Here is an 18,258-nt window from a genome sequence, read left to right on the forward strand (position 1 = left end):
CTTCTCTCCTCTCCTTTCCAGGGCATATCTCCACCTTTCCAGATTTTCCTCTACCTGCTCCCTGCTCTGACTACAGATCATAATGTCTTTCGCAAACATCATGGTCCATGGAGATTGTTGTCTAACATCATCTGTCAACTTGTCCATAACCACTGCAAAGAAGGTGGGACTCAGGGCTTTTCTGATACATCTACAGCACACCTCACCACTGTCCAACAACTTGCATACATGTCCTGCACCAGTCAAGCATACTTCTCTGTCACTACAGACTTTCTCACTCAGTACCATAGTTCCTCTCTCGGCAACCTATCATATGCTTTTTCTATATCTACACAGGCACAACGCAGCTTCCTCTGAACTTCTCTGTACTTTTCTGCCAGCATTCTTAAAGCAAATATTGCATCTTGGGTATTCTGACAAAGCAAGAAACCATTTTTACATCAGTAGAGCAGACTGTTCAAATTCACACATGCATTTCTGGTTGTGGCCACTGTGGGGGTTTCTATATACGTACACTCAACCAGAAGAAAATGTAAGTAATGCATTGCAGTTGTCAGCTCTTGGTCTGGGACTATTTCCCGCACCTCAGCACCATCTGTCAACTAATTCAATCCATGTTTTCAGACAGCCACGTGTTGAATATTGTAATTTCAGTCAGCAGCTACAGCAGTTAAGAGGTCTCATATAAAGATTCAGATTTTTTCATTTGATCATTCATAGCAACACCAGTGCCTTTCCAAAGGTGAATCACACACCTGACACCATAGACAATACTCTTCTGAGTCCATGTTTGAAAGCCCAACTGTGTGTTACAGTGTGTATGCCACAGTTTGGTATGACAAATGATTACGTATTGTACATATGCATATAATACAGCAAAGTTGACCATTGGCACGGGTCACAGGTTTGTAACCAACCGCAATGCAACCACTGGCTCATCCTCTGATGCACGAGTTGTGCCTTGGACTCTTGGAGCGTCACTCAAAGTTCCATCAACTATCCAAAAAATGGAAAATGCTATTCATGTAGAAATCAAGCTTGAACATGCATGCAGGAAAAAAATAAATTTGTTGGTTTAGCTTATTCTCCGATCTACGGAACATTTACTTTGCACTTCACATAATTTGTCATAGCACAGTCGTTGTTGATGAGAGAAAACCAAATTTAATCTTTATGTAAATCCATTTTGCTATTCAGTCAGTCTGGTGCTCCATACCATACACACCCCTGGGTAGCTCAGACCGCTAAACAAACTGCAGCTTGGTTGTCCACCTGGTTGTCCAGCAAAATCATCCCTGACATGGACTCGAGTCAGCTGCCTGTCACCGATGTCATGTTTGAATCAGGGGAATGCAGTTGACTTGACCCTGAGGGTTTGATTGTTACGTGACATCATGTCAAATGTCGGGTGCCTCTGTGAAGGAGATCAGCCAAGGACATGCAGGAAGGTGATGCACAGTTAAGCGGGGAAGACTGGGCGCTGGCGAAGCTCTGCTTGAGGGCAGAGAGTGGGTCTGCAGAGGATGTAGTGCAGCACAATTCTGTCAGGAGCATTTGGGGCACACCATTTGACAGATATATTTAAAAATGAAATAATCAAGGATACCTGGGACAAATAATGTTTTATATTAAATCAACTTTTGTTAAAGAGCATATCTTTAATCTACAGACATTGTTGACTCAGATTGAGAAGCCCATCTGACCCCACCCTCTCCTTTTCATCTTCTCGATGCTCATCTGGCTTAACAAAACTTACCTAAGTGACATTTCTTTTATAAACACTTTGCTCACAAGCCCAATATGACCTACATTTCCGTTGGTCAAAAATAAATGAAATAATGTCCTTATCTGTAGTCAAGGGTGAGGCTTTTTCCTTCCTTAGGCCACCTCTATTACTTCAATTTCAGCCGAGTTCAACGGATTCAAAAATTTCATTTTGCCAATGAAATCTGTGGTTCGTTCTGTGTCACAGCAATCTCATCTCTGACTGTGGCTGAGATCACTTGGCTAATTTATCTGATATGTCATGGAATCAGGCTTGTGTGAGAACAAGTATCATATTTTGGGTTTGATAGCAGCACACGCTGGCCTTGGAGAATTTACTGCTGAGCAGAGTTCTGCACAGTCACCTTTCCCAGCTAAAGCTAAAGGGAACAAAACCATCCCAAACCACAATACGTTAATGCAATTCTGACGTAGCGTGAAGCGCTGTCAAAACAAAATTTTACATGCTGCTTTTCTGCATTTTTTGCACTTCGTTGTCATAGCTGGCAGGTGGAAAACCTCTTTTAAAGGGATTAGCTTTCGTTTAGAATCAAACTGCAGGATAAGCTGAGGAGAGGAACGACCTCTCAACTCTAAATGACACAAAGCAGGAAGTTCAGGCTAAGCTGATATGAAGCAAGTGTTCACAAACAGCTGAATGGTATTTAATACAAGGTTGGAACGGCTTAATCTCAAAATATATGTTTCCGCTTTTGCGATGGTGCTGTGGGGTGGAGGTGGGGTGTCTGCCCATGAATTTATAATATCGACTGACAATCCGTGAACATGCAAGGAACTGCATGTGCTTCAAAATGTCTTTAGACTTGAAGTCATCATAAAGGTTCAAACAGCCGGTTTTGTAGATATCCTGTCTCAAGTCACCTTTTTTGTTTTTTCTGGATTGAATATTTAATCCCCCTACGAGACTGTTTACATTTTTTATGTGACCATCTAAAATGTTGCCATACCTGATGATCCTGTTGCCACACCTATTCCCGCAGCAGACTGTCAGATCAATAGTAATGATAATAATTATAAATAGAAGGTGGGATTGTGCACGTCATTGTAATGATAATCAAAAACTACTGCAGGGAGAGAATATTCAGAAGATACTGTCACAGAAACAGGTTTAGCAAACAGCTCAGAATGGATTGAGGATTGGGTTGCAGGCAACAAATTCAGATTTTTCCGTGGAAAAACAATTCTGAGACACAAATGACTCCCAAATGCACAAAACTGTCAAGATAAACACAGAGAAAAGGCATAAACAGACAATAATAAATGATGGGCATATATTATAAAAAAACAAAACAGGAGGATGGTATAATTATGATGCACTTTGGTTACTGGAGCAAAAAATGAAAGGTTGCGCTTTATATTATTTTCAGTAGTTGGCCTAACAGTATTTTTTATTTATTTACTCATCACAGCTTTTCTTTTATACATTAGTTTAAAACTTGAAATAAAGGTGTTCTGTGGAGGTTCTTATTCATCCAGGTCATAGTCAATTCAAGCTGAAATCTTCTTGTTGTGACAACTGGACTTGAACTTCCTCACAGGAAGACGTTTCACCCTCAACTAAGTGGCTTCTTCAGTTCTAATCACCTATAGGGAGTTTCTGCATATCACTGACTGGGTTTTTGCGTGGGTTTAGATTATGGTGGATTGTTATGTAAATGTAAGCGTTGATTGTCAGAAACTAGGTCAAAGGGGGTTGTTATGCTAATGGGGGTGTTGTTCATTGGGACAAAAGAATAACTTTTTCTGGGATAACCTGGATCGGAATGTGAACAGGTAAAACTAAACAAGCGAGTGACACCTGTTGGATCACATGAACTAAGGCTAATGTGGGTGCAGAAGGTCCTCGTCCATGTGCGCAAATCTGTCTCAGTATTGATCCCGCTTTGGCATTATAGTATACCCTTGTTTTTCACGGGGGTCAAGTTCCAAAAAGAACCCGTGATAGGCAAAATCCGTGTAGAAACCTCTATTTTTTTTTATGATTATTATACAATTAAATACTCCAGTATACATTGCTGCTGTCGTCCTTATGTTTTTTTCTTCCTTCTTTATGGAACGAACATTAATTCTGTAATGCCGACCTACAGCCTCATAGCTCTTACCTTCCCTTAGCATGTCCAGAAATTTAACTTTATCTGCGATAAATAGCATCTTCCGCTGCCTTTTGGGCCCTGCTGCAGGGGCTTTTGTCGGTCCAGAGCGTTTTGTCAACATTATGGATTTTAGAGAAACTCGAAATTGCAAGAGAATTTGCACATACATAATGTAAATTTGGCAAGCTGTTTTACATACGTGTACATATTAAACTGCAACGTTATTGACGCACAGGTAGAGAAGAAGCGGAGTGACTTTTTAGCCAATCAGAATGCAGAACATAATGCACGATGCAAATCCGTGTGGTAGCGAAACCGTGAAAAGTAAACCGCGTTATAGCGAGGGATCACTGTATACATTTGTGAAAGGTTGTGTCTGTTCAGAGATATTTTTTTTTTGTTTTGACAAAGATGGCTTATTTGATTCCTCTCTCAAACCATCTCCCTACTCTGGCCAAAATACATCATCCACAATGGGTTAATTGCAGAGAACAAATTTCCCCAAGGGGATTAATAAAGGATAAATTAAAATTATTATTATTATTATTATCATTATTATTATTATTATTATTATTATTATTATTATCATAATGTTCCACCATAACCTAGACCCGCCCAAAACCCTAGCAGTTATATTTGGCAACTCCCCAAAGGTGATTAGAACTGAAGTAGCCTCTTGGATGTGAGGTGACGCTGACTTCTTCAGGTGAAGAAGTTCAAGTCCAGTTGCCACAAAAAGATTTCAACAAGAATTTTATAAAAGGCCAGAATTTAGTTATCTGATCTGTGTTATTAATGACAATGCTGTACACACAGTGTGTTTCAATACAGAGGAGCAGCAATGAATCAAACTGTCCAATTTCCCATGCTTGTGGGAGGGGTCACTTGTTAGCATGGGGAGCTGAGCCCATCCCCATATAAGGAGGACTGTTGATAGCGTGCGGCAAGTTATATTGACTGGCCTCTAAAGATAATTCTGGTAGCTGATCCTTAACTTTTCTGGAATAACCAAATGCAGCACTGAAGGTCACAGACAAAAGTATGAAGCAAAGCCATGAAGAGACAGAGATTCAAGATGCGAAAAAAATCAATCAAATCAACCATGGAAGCTGAGGGGAGTTAGAAAATCCAGCATAGACCATAGAGACGTTATTAGATTTTGGTAAAACGCTCCCTGTGTTACGATAAGGGGGGTCCCGGGTGTGCAACAGATAGTATTAGAGTTATGGATGACAAAACGAGGCAGTTACGGAATAAATAAAACAATGTAATTGCAACTTGTATTAGGAATAACTGCGTTGTTGCAAGCCAGCATGTGGTAAATTCAGAAGACTCGCAGATCTTGTTTTTTTTATTTCTGTAAACACAGCACTACCACATACAGTGATTTTAATTTTGAAGCAGACAAACAGACGTAACAAGCTAAGCTGTGTACGTCTCAGTCTGAGTCATCACTTAGCAAGATAATCAAACTCGACTTAAAGTGCCTCCAGGTTGCTTGCATGATACAAAATGGTAACTATACGCCTGTAACTATATGCCAAGTCAAGTCAACTAAGATTTTCTTCACATTGCCCAAAAAATTTAAACACAGTAGTCTAAAGACACATTCTGGACCACGTTCTTTAGAACGATTTACAAAAACCCAACTTTCGCTCATGAGCAAGCAGTCACGGTACTGCTTTACCTTTGGACAGACCTGAGCTGGATGTGGGCGGCCTTTTTCCTCAACCGATTGGTGTAGAAAGAGAGAGGGAGGGACAGAAACACTGACATGTACCCACGCCCTGGGTACCTTTAAAAAAAGAGACCCCCAAGAACTCAGAAGAAGATATGAAGTTACTATCATTGATTGATGAAGGGATGTTTGGAGTGAGAGGGATGAGAGAAGTGAATCATGGGATGTCCCTCAATCTGAGTAAGTCTGTAGTAGCCTAACTAGGAACTGGCCTATAGCAAACTGTAAGCTTTCTCAAAAAAAGGCCTACTCTTAAACAAAGAGAAGATTTCCGCCGCCTGGATAGAGATTGGAAGATGGCTCAGTTGAAGAGGAGCTTGTTAACTGGATGCACTGGCTCCTGCTCTGCTTTTATAGACTCTAGGGACCACAAGTAGTCCTGAGAACTTAGGGATCTGACTGGGTGGTTGTGTTCTAAGAGTTCTTTGAGATACTATGGCGCCTGGCCATTAAGGGCTTGCACACATGGCAGAGACATTGCTGTAAACAAGAGCATTTTGAGAGTTAGCAAAACACTCCCGCTACTCTGAGCCTTTGCAGGACTGTCACCAATCAGTGTGACTGCACCACTGGCTATAGAACTATTACAATTTTGCAGAATACTGGAAACTGAATAGAAGATGTGGGCCAACTCTGAAAGGGAATTTGAATAAGATGAGGAAATATCGTGGCCCCACACCAAACCGGTCACAATTTCCACACCGTTTTCATCGCTCTTCGATTTGCATGATTATATAGTTCACCAGTGTAGCAAAGAGGTTCCTTGCAAAACGTGCAAAATTCTGACCTGATTACTGCAGCACGGCTGTCATCGCTGAAAGAAAATGAAGTCAGCAAGGTTAGTTTTGATAAAACTATCCTCACACCAGGGGAATCTGGCGCTTCTGTTCATGTTGCTTTATATTAGCTGTTCTTACATGAATCCCATTTGTACGGGTTGGATGTGAGGTGTTTATTGAAATGGAAAGCTAAAAAACTAATCAACTAAAAACAACTTGTCAACATAGATTGGAGAACCTTTCCTGCTCAGGTATATCCTCAATGCCTTGAAACCAGGTTTTTAAAAAGAAAAAAGTTATTTTATATAGCTATTCTAAAAGCTCATTAATTAGTTGTTACTTTTCCTTATTTTTGCACCGACACACCTTTTAAAATAAGAATAGAGAAATAGACAGTTAAAACCACTATGAAATGCAACAGAACATTCTTTAAAATGTATTCAAAGAGTAAATAAGAGCAAATAGAAATGAAAAAAAAACTCAAAAACTAACTACATAAGAAAAGTGATTTCTGTTTGGATATGTTAATAAAAGCAGAATCAAAGGTAAAAATATGTATATTTGTGTTGGTTTTTGAAAAGGTAAAAAAGAAACTTATTAAAAAAACCCTGTGAATAAAATCTAGGTAGTAAGAATAGTAAAAAAAGAAAGAGTAAAAAGAAAAATCAGTTATATTAACTTTGTCTGAATAGGGAGTATGTCTTTTGTGTTGTGCTTTTTTTTGATTTGTTTGTTTTTCCCAACACCGTGAGCAGAGTTTGCATTTGCGATATGACATGTCAAGTCTTTAACAGTATTCAAACGAAGAAGCTTAAACCAGCCTCTTTGTTTTGTGGTCTATTTCAGGTTCAAAAGACCAGCATCTGATGACCACAGGCCTTGTTGGTTGATAAGAAAAGTAATAATTCAGAAACATGAGAAAGCGCTTTACAGTCAGGAGATTTGTTTGGGAGCAAAATGACTTCAAAAATCAATTCCCTGGAGACTCACAGAGCCGATGCAGGGTAGCTAAAAGTTGTTAAGATGTCTAAATTAGCTGAAGATTTTCCTCTTTCTATTCATGCATTCATGCATTCATTATTTCAATATCTATACCACATATTCTGCAGCCAGGGCCGGGGGGGGGCGATGCTTATCCCAACTGTCATTGGGCAAAAAGCAAGTGCAATCCTGAACCTTTCGGCAATTTATCACAGACCCGCATATAAAGACCCACAACCATTCACTCTCATTCACAGGTCTGTGCAATTTTGCGTCTCCAATGAACATGAGGTAGGTTCATCAGAGGACCTGGTGAAAAGCCATGCAGACACAGGCAGAACATGCTCACAAAAAGACTCACTTCTGCAATTGAAACTTCTTGCTGTGGGGCAAAAGCACTAAACACTATTCCACTATGCCACCCACTTTTTTCCATCTGTGTATTCATTATTATTCATTATCTACCGTTTGTCCTGCACTGCATCCAACCTCAACCGGTCGGCAGTCAATTGCTGTCCACATATAGAGATATGCAACCATTCATTCGGTCATTCACACACCTGGAAAATTTAGGGGTTACCAATTAAGTCTGCATGTTTTCAAATTGTGGGAGGAAAACAGTGGAAACCCATGTTGACATGGGGAGGTGATGCAAACATTTGCCCCATGTTAATGTTAAGCTAACCAAGGACTTTCTTGGTTTAAGGTGGTGATGCTAACCACTGTGCCACTGCATCACATCAATATTTTTTATTTCATTTTTTCAATTAAATTTTGTGGCCTTGTGATCAACTGGCAAAAGGAAGGGTGAAACCCGCCTCTTGCCCGTTTGGTCCGTTTGTGTCTTTTGGCTTATCATAGATGCGATGAGCAATGTACTGGTGAAGCTCAACAATGACAGAACCTGTGCAAAAATATGAAACATGATTCCCAGATCATTATGCCTTGGTTTGTTTACATCTACTCGTCGCTTGCAGTTGTTGCTCTTGCACTTACATTGTCAAATAACCTGAAAACACTGTTGTGCCTTAGCTTCCTGTCTACTTCTCTTTTGCTGTGATCAAAAGAAATAAACACACACACACACATACACACACACACAACTCAACATCCATCCTCAGATGCAGTCATATTTTTTACATAAGTGAAAGGTTCTGGGTGGTTAAGACATCAAAATCTCTGAGAGGTCATTGACAGGTCGTTGTTGTAACATTAAAGTCTCCAAGTTCCTTTTTCTTTTTGAAAACGGCACAGGGTTAAATACAAATATATCCCACAATAATAACTTTGTTTCAGTTCTTAAGTTTCTGACACAATGACTTTCCAAGCTGAGCTGGTGGTATTACTAGTCATCCATATTTTATCCATCATGGCTGAGCGTACGGGAGACAAACGTCAAACTAGTTTCATGTTGGTTATCATCACATCACCTGTAACTGCTTTGAATCTAACTTTGAATATATCAGTTATTCCGATGCAAATCCAGATTTTTTTTTTTTTCACACAACAATATATTGTTTTACGAAGGTATAACTTACTTGCGTGCCACTAAACTGGCTACACATGGAGTATGTTTTCATTGGCAATTGAAATAATTATTGATCGCCGCATATTGAAATGAACCCAGCAGGCTCACAGCTCTCTGGCTGAGAAAATGAAATGATTATTTATAATAACTGATAAATTGCCCGGTATGCAATTGTGTGAGCGCAACTTTCCCATAGACAAAAATAGAGGCTTAAAATTAAAACTAAATAGAGACTGCACCAATGAATAAGTACAATGAATTATGTTATATTTCTTTTTTTTATTTTCCTTTTTTTTTTATTTCTGCATTTAGTTGACTCACGGATAGGCTGCGACGGTTGTATAAGTTTCAGTGCCAGACAGGTTGATAGAGGTTGAGTCAACGCCTTGGGGCAGATTATGCCTCTGATTCATTGTTATTTGAGTAAAAAAAGTCGAAAAAAAAATAGAATTAGAATTGAAAAATAAAGATAGTACTAATGGAAACATATATTTATGTACATAGTAGCCACTTAAGATACGAATCACTCTATATACAAATTTTTTAAAACATTAAGTGAACTTTGAGCAAATTTTATCCTTGAAATACGAAAAACATTTCATATTTCATATTTATTTATTTATGAGAGCGAGAAAATCAAATGCTTTATGATGCCTGCTCACTTGTCTCACCTTGAAGAACACCTTGTAGCTTCCTACAGCACGCATATCTCTTGTTGTGTTCCTAAATCATAGTTTTATATCATATCTTTGTGCTTATTTGGGGTATTTTCATGGGCCTTAATAAACCAAGTGGTAAGGCAAGAAACCCAGAAAGAAGAGGGGCCTACATGTGTCTTATATTGCATGTGAAGATAATTGCATTGCATCCACAATATGTACCATCCTGAAGCAAAAGGCTATGAAGCTTTCCAAGGGCATTACCATTATGCTACAAAAACAGAAATCTATACGCGACGACATGGAAAAATTTCTTTTGATGTGGGTGAAGGAGAAAGAGATCGCTCGCGATACCATGATGCAGACAATAATAAGTGAGAAAGTGTGCTCCATATATTGTGATATAAACATGAGAGGGGGAGAAGGTATCTTGAAATTCATTTAATATACAAAAAAAATCAGCATATAAACCCACTTCTGAAACTAATTAAATTCACATCCTAAGGGACCACTGTATATGAATGCATGTATGTGTGCACAGTATGAATGGTTGAAAGATGGCCTCTGGTTTGATTCTTGCAGGAGGGCATTTCTGTGTGGAGTTTGCATGTTCTAATCATATATATGGTTGTGTATATGTTATGAAGGAGAGCGTGAATGGTTGTACGTCTCTATATGGGGCCTTGTAATCCACCTGGCAACAGATCCAGGGTGTACCCTGCATGAACATTGCCCTGACTTGACCCAATGAAGAGTCAGCAGAGGAGGGAGTCCCCTGAGTAGGGGAGAGCTGATTGTGTCTGGCATATTTATTGGCCTGGCACTGAGATATCCACAAAACTACACCCACAAGATAGTATTGCTCGTGAATGCCCGGGTTACACCTCCCTTTCCCAGGAGAAAAGGCACTACTTGCAGGCTTATACATTTGTGAGGTCACCCTGGTATTGACATGTACGGGAGTGACATTTATAAATAGAATTAAAATAAACCTTGTTTATCATATTGGCCTTTAAAATGTTTCAGGGAAAACAGGCAATTTGGTATTCAGCAAGCAGTTTTTTTTTTTTTTTTTACTTTTGGCAGACTGATTCAAAACATTAAATAGCCATAAAGCTCTAATTTTCAGGTTATTGTATGGATGACATTTGAAGGTAATTAAAAAATCAACAGTAACCTTGTCAATCAAACTCAAGTCTACAGAGACACTAAACCCCCTCTCCATTGCAACTCTGACCACCTAACCACACTAAGTGTAGTTCAAAATATTACTATACAATTCATTACACTAACCTTACACACAATGGAAATGAGGACAACAGCACCAACAATAACACGTGTGTGTGTGTGTGTGTGTGTTTGTGTGCATTTTTTGTCGCAATGGAAGAACCGCTACTGTTTGACCCTGGGGTTCCATTGCTGCGCCCCTTCCACTGCAGAGGAGATACACAATGGGAGATGGATAGTGCAAAGAAGAGAAAGCGTGGCCTGCAGGAAATTGAAAATTAAAAGAAAAAGCGAGTGAATGGAAGCAAAAGGAGCAGAAAATAAGGTTGCCCCCCTCCCCCCACATTTATGACAGGGGGGGAAGCAACAAACATTTTGCTGTGCTTTGAGTTCAATGATCTCAGAGATGCAAGAACCAACCGCAGCAACCCCCCCCAAGCCAGATCTGCACAAAAATCGTGGCTGCGAATGTGGTTATATGATAATTCAAAGTACATTTCAATTCAGGGGGACAATCCAGTTCTGCTCTAAATGGCAAACTGATCCGAACACATTTGTCAACACCATTAGCATAGAAATAAGTTTCTGTCCGGCCTTTCCACAGATTGATGGCTGATATGATTTATCCTGCATGTGAGTCAAAGGGACCCCTTGACATTTGATGGTTTTAATGCACGGGAGGATGTAATCCTCCATTTAATGTTACGATTGAAGGTCTAACTTCTGATGAGGGCTTGAATTATATCAGAGATTTTTTCCGGGATTTCTTAGTGTTAGGGCTGGAGAAAAAGGAATTGAACATAGAGCAGTAGGTGGCACCCTGGTCAATACATGCTCTTGCTGTGAAGGAAGACTTGTAATATAAGATATCCTGAATTTCATGAGTATTACACAAATATTGATTATAATTACAATCAAGGATAGTACAGGTCTCTGGCTCACTAAATATAGAAATGCATATTTTACTTCTGGAGACCCCCCCCAGTCAATTTTTTCTCAGTATGTTTTGGTTTATGTGTCCTGATCATGATTGGAAAAATTATTCTTATGTTATGTTCAGCTGTATCACTCTCAGAGCAGTTTTACCAAATTTGGTGTTGGTTCAATATAGATGCAGTTTTTTAGTTACTACTGGTAGTGCAATGAATATCGTAAACTATTATTGGTCCAGGTCAAGTTAATTTTATTTATTATATAATAACTATATAGAAATTTGAGTTATTTGTGACATTTAGGCGAAGGATCATCTCCAGTGTGAGTCCTAAGGTCAATGCAGCCTAAGAGACATGCTCTGAGACAATGGGAACAACAGCAAAGAAATATAATATGCCTGGAACCTTTAGGGCGTGAAAACCAACACAGGCTGATGAATATATGTTCCAAGAAACACACGCATATGCATGAACACACACACTATTCTGTGGCAAGGGTTACAACCAGAAAAACTGCCTGAGGTGTGGACGATACTGCATCAGCTAAATGTCGATAGCTCTAAAATCTGTTGGGTCATGTCAGCTGACTCAGCCTGACCTTGTATTCACATTTATCACTGGCAGCCGATTTGTTCTTATCACTCTGCCACAAAAGGAACAACCAGATGGATTTAATATAGAATCATCTTTATACAGACAAATGAGACTTATCAGACTGAAGCTGTCTGTTTCCTTGTAAAAACCTGCTCTACAGTTGCTATTGTGTCATTGACAGTTATTATGACAATTAAGAAGTACTTGTGTGTTCCAGACCTGATCTGTCTCATTCTTTCAATGTGCTATGGCAAAATGTAAAAACATGCCAGCTTGGAGAAGCCTCACCGGTGAGTGATGAGGCTGTGACCTAAACACACGCTCACACATCGGTTAGGTTGGATACAGGCATAGCTGGATATGGTGGTTTTTCATCAGAGATTTCGATGGAAATCTTTTTTTTTTTTTACATTATTTTTGCATTACTAGAGACTGACACAGTGGAGCGTTAAAGCATCAGTTTTAAAAAGAGCCTGTATACTGGATGACAAGGATTAAGTGAATAACTTGAGATTTCAAGGGGGCACTTTTCCATTCTTTCAGTTTTACAAGGCCTCTATCCCAACATGGGTTTAATAAGACTGCCCTGGCGCCCCCATTCAGTTTCAAATAGCTGTGTGAAGGAATTTAACTGAATAATTTTAGCTCTATCTTTAATAAGTATATTATAATAAATCCCCGATCTGTTTAAACTTTCATAAAATGCATGCAAAATCATGCAAGCTGATCTATAGGGATCGGATAAGTCACAGCATTGGCAAAAAAAAATAAAAAATCAGTTGATCCTTTAATGCATTATGCAAATGTACCAACTAACCTGTTTATGTGTGTGTGTGTGTGTGTGTGTGTATATGTGTGTGTGTGTGTGTGTGTGTGTGTGTTTACATTGTTTTACTGCAGAATTTATATTATGGGAAGAAACAAACCTGCTGGCCCAAATTAAGGAGGGACTTGACTGATGGAAAAAAGCAAGCGTTTCTGTGCTAATTTAATTCCACGTCCAGATGATAATTTATTATAAAATCATACTGTCATCTACAACCATAATTGGATCATTTGGGGGATGATTTTAAAAGAGCATCTTATTCTCCAGGAGAATCTAACTTGTATAATTAGGGTCCATACATCCATAGCAACGATGGATCATTATTATTTGGTGTGTGTATGTGTGTGTGCATCTACATGTGTAAGTGGTGTGTGGTCATGTTTGAAGGTGGGAACCGGTACTGGTGGGATCTCCTTTCGGGGACCCTTAGACGGCAAAAATCTTTTTCTTTCATCATAGTTATGGAAAGGCTTAAAATCCAAGTCACAGGTTCAATGATAAATACCAGTCTGTGTCATGTATGGTTGCACAAATTTGTTTATTTATTTGGGAAAAGGATTGCAACCTCACGTCTTCTCCTGAGTTCCTGGGCTGTCTTTTTTTTCCCAGTTTCCCAGAGGGCTTGGCTTGATCTACGGTTCTGCCAGGCATCCATCATTATTTCTTTTATGAATATTAAAGCTATTATTGTTTCGGCTAAAACCATGTATCTATTAGGCCTAAATCATATCATTTTTTATTGGAGATTTTTTTGTTCATCCATCTCAACCATTATCCACCCGAACGTCTCCCCCCAGTTGAGACGGAAGGCCACCCACATCAGTACAGCATCACATATTTGGGACTATATAAATAAGAATCCGACTTGACTCAACATATTGACTCAGTATATTAAATATTATAAACACACAAAGGCTAAACAGTTGCTCTTCACATGGTAAACATTCTGTCTCCACTGTTTATACTACCAACATCTGAGTTGTCAGAAACACTCGTCATAACTTGAAAGGTGACCTCAAGGGAATGTGACAGGACTATTTCGCACCCTGATGAGTCAAACAACAATCAGTGATGACACATTTTGCTATAAAAAGACTATGACAGATCATTATTGTGCCGATGACACACAAAACACAGCAATACTACAACAGAAACTCAGATTCAGGTGAAACATTATTTATATGGCACCAAATCACAATACTAGTCTGGATAGCACTTATTAAAATGATATACAAAAATCCAATACTCCCCTGATGGGCAAACAGTTGATCACTTTGGAGTTTTTTTTTTTTTCAGTCAGAAAACGATAGATCCGATCTGAATGCGGGCGGCTTTCTGTCTCGACCAGTTAGCAGAAGAGAGTGAAAGAGACGGACAGAGATATAATGCAGCACCTCGTTTTCATGTGCATATTTAAGCGTGGATCTCCAGAAAATAAATAAAATAAAATAAATCCAGCTTTGTTTAATTAGTTTGATGTAAACAGTTCACCCGGTAACATACTAAATACGCAGTGTCTCCTGCCAACTTACACGTCAACGACTTATTTAAATCATAAATATATCATATCACTTTCTCTGAATATACAGTAACACAATGGATAGATAGTGCACTCTGTGTGTTACCATATTGTTGACACATTTGTGTGCACTTTCATGTCCAATTGTAACATTATGTAGTTTGCATCTTAAACTACTGTTTTGACAGTCCAGCACTATTTGTGACGCATCATTGCTGTCAGCGTCAACGAGATTTCAATTTGCTAGATCAACATTTCACTGTTGGTGGGGTGTAGCGAGCAGCAGAAACTAGAAAAACAGTTTACTGATGACAGAAGACAGTGCATGGTAATAACCTTTTATTAAAAATGACGTGGCATGAATGTCTTTGCAGTTACTGCTGAATGTCCTAAATATTTAAATATTATTCAATGTAGTTTTGAAAGATTTGGGGTATCTAACAACATTTTTTGATAATATCAACCGGGAGAAAGTTCTCAAACGTGTTAAACATCATTTTATTGACATTGCTCATGTGATTTTAGAAGAGAAACATTTATCTTGTATATGGGGAGATGATATGCTTTAATGAAATGAGCCCTAAAATGTTTATAATGGTGGAGAAACCTTGATCTACATTTGAGGGGAAACAGATACAACAGGGGGGATTTGTGTGTATAAAACCAGGAGTAAATTTGCTTCCAGGAACTTTCACAGGAAGTGGAATCCCTTTTTATCAACTTGGTGTTTCTTCCATATGCTTTCAATTACCTGTTAAAAAGCTTGATTTTTAATGCTAAAAAATTTGTTAAAGGATTTTTTTTTATTATAAGTTTGTGACTTCTACTACATTTAACAACATTGGCACCACATTCTGAAATTATTATGTTATATTATATTACATTACATTATATCATATAAAGGGCAGCACGGTGATGCAGTGGTTGGCGCTTCGGCATCACAGGATGGACCCTGGTTTAATTCTGACAAGGCAACCTTTCTATTTGGAGTTTATTCCAAACATATTACGTGCATATTTATGTGCTTCCTCCTACAGTCCAAAAACATGCTGCAGGTTAATTGGAAAAAAAAATGAGAAAAATTGCCCTGAATGAGTCAGTGAATGACTGTTTGTCACTTGACCTTGAGTGCAGGATAAGTAGCAGGCGTCCAATGGATTATATGAAGGTATGCAAGTGGTTATTTGTAGAGAAATCTTAATAAAAATAATATATAAACAAACATTCTATGCGCTTCATTTGATCACACATTGCAAAAATTTTTCTTGTCCATATGAACTCATTCCGACGTCAGAGGAAAAATGTACTCCAATAAGTCCCACCCTGTGCAAAAAACATTACAAAATCATGCAAGAATCTCTAAGCCGGCTGAAAAGGTCACAATTATACACTGAGACGTTTCAAATCCCAGTGGTAATAAATAGTGATATAAACACATTCAAAACATTACATGAATTTTCTGCAAGGGCTGATTCCCACAAAGAAGCTTGACTATTTTCTGTTGTTAATTATTTCTTTATTCTCTATTAACTTATTTAACTATTTTCGTGGGTGGTAATCTGAACTGACAATTTGATTTCAAATCAAATCGGGTGGAGGTAAGATCGAAATGGACTATTTGAGGAACAGCGACTGGGGGCACCTGTGGTGTCTGTGGACTGTTGTCAAAAGCCCAATCTGTAACACTGGGTCTGAAATTTGAATGAAATGACTTTCTCAAAAACTGCTTTTTCTGCGGTAATATTTTATCAGGAAACACTTTGTTGAGCTGCAGGCCGAAATGGCAAAGCATGGTGGAAAATTAATTATTCATGGAACGCACCCGGGCTGCATACATTTTCAAGGTTTCAAATAAAATCACGGATGTGTAAAATAATAGATGGAAATCTGCAACGTATCAACACAGTATTATAAAGAATGAAAGCGTTGAGCTTTATACTGTTAGAATGTGTTTTTAGACCTGACTGAGCTGTTGTAGGCGTTATGACCTATCAACAAAATGTTTCAAGTTGACGGGGTACATGACTGTATATTATAACTTTAGAGATTTTGTCGGGAAGCTAACCGACTCACAAGCCCATAAAGAACTGTGTATGTTCCCAGTGGCAGGCCACAAACTGGCGCAAGGCAAAATTTATTCACCTCCTTGGAAAATCAAATCTCCATAAGAATAACTTGTTTTTGTGCTTCTCCTGTAGACGGACAGGCGGGATGAAAATGCAATAAGGATTTTCTCACTGTCTTTTCCTGTTTATCAATTTTCTCGTGTTCCTTATCTCTTTTTCCTCCTTGTGCTTCTACTTTTTTTATTCTTCCCGTTACCCTCCTCTCATTCTATCTCATTTTCTCCCCTTTCGTATTTCATTTGGTATTAATCTCCATTTTTTTCACTCTCCAGCTTGCCGAGTGCGTCGAAGCAATCTGAGCTGATTTGTTTGAGCGAAACAGTGCGGTTTGGGGAGGCAGTACAGGGAGGAGGTTTTTGAAAACGGGCCCCCCACACACACACGCACACACACACACATTGGCACAAACACACACTCTATCAGCAGCCATCCCTCTCAATTAGGCAACGTCTTGGCTCTGGCTGACTGACTGTGACAGAACATCCATCAGAAACCCTAAAGTATATATATCTGAGCCTTGAATATGACAGTTACACACACACACACACACGCGCGCGCGCGCAAACACAGAAATGTAGTAAAACATTCTGGCTTGCAGTGTGGTCTTTCTTTATGTGCGACACAAGGCGAAAAACAATGCGGTGACATAAATGGCCAGATCAGTGCCAGCGTGCCACAGAGCCAGCGCACATAAGGTCGTGCCCGGCAACCAAACAAACTTGGTGTTTGACTAACCTTGAGTCACTGTCAATATCCAGTTGCATTTGCATAACACTGGGGAGCCTCTTCTTCAGGAGCCAATTATCAGCGTAAACTCCGGCTGTCAGGGCGGTCGGAGCAATGCGTTTCTCCCTCTTAATTTTTCAGTGGGATGGCAGTGAGATGTCTTGGCTACTTTGGCCTCTTGTTTAATCTTCAAGAAGAAGAGAAGGTTATATACAAGGATGTGCTTTGGGGCTAAACTGAAACTAATACCAGTAATTACAAAATAAAGGTAAATTCTAAGGTGAAAATGTTATCATAACATCAGTTATCATAAAAAGTATAACACTCAGAGTTTTAGGCTACTAGAACAGTTTGACACACTATGTTCTATGTGAGCTGATAATTATCAAATTGTAATAGTTTAATGTTATTCCATTGGACTATACTGTGATACAATGTAATAAACTACATTTTTCTACTGTCAAGTTAAACATTATGTGTTGTTCAGAGAAGACCAATAAGATGGTCTTGATTATGTGAATAATATACTTGTGCCAAATAGGAATCTCTTTTATATTTATATAAAGAGATAAATAATTTGTTTCAATCACCTTATGTTCCAATGGAGATACTGCTTCTATTACAAAAACAATTTACAGTATACCCTTGTTTTTTGTGGGGGTTACATTCCAAAAAGAACCCGTGATAGGCCAAATCCGTGAAGTAGAAACCTTTATTTTTTTACAATTATTATACAATTAAATAC

This window comes from Fistularia commersonii, chromosome 2, assembly GCF_037954325.1.
Source record: "Fistularia commersonii isolate RoL2024-O1a breed Wild chromosome 2, RoL_Fcom_v1.0, whole genome shotgun sequence".
Classification (NCBI taxonomy): Eukaryota; Metazoa; Chordata; class Actinopteri; order Syngnathiformes; family Fistulariidae; genus Fistularia; species Fistularia commersonii.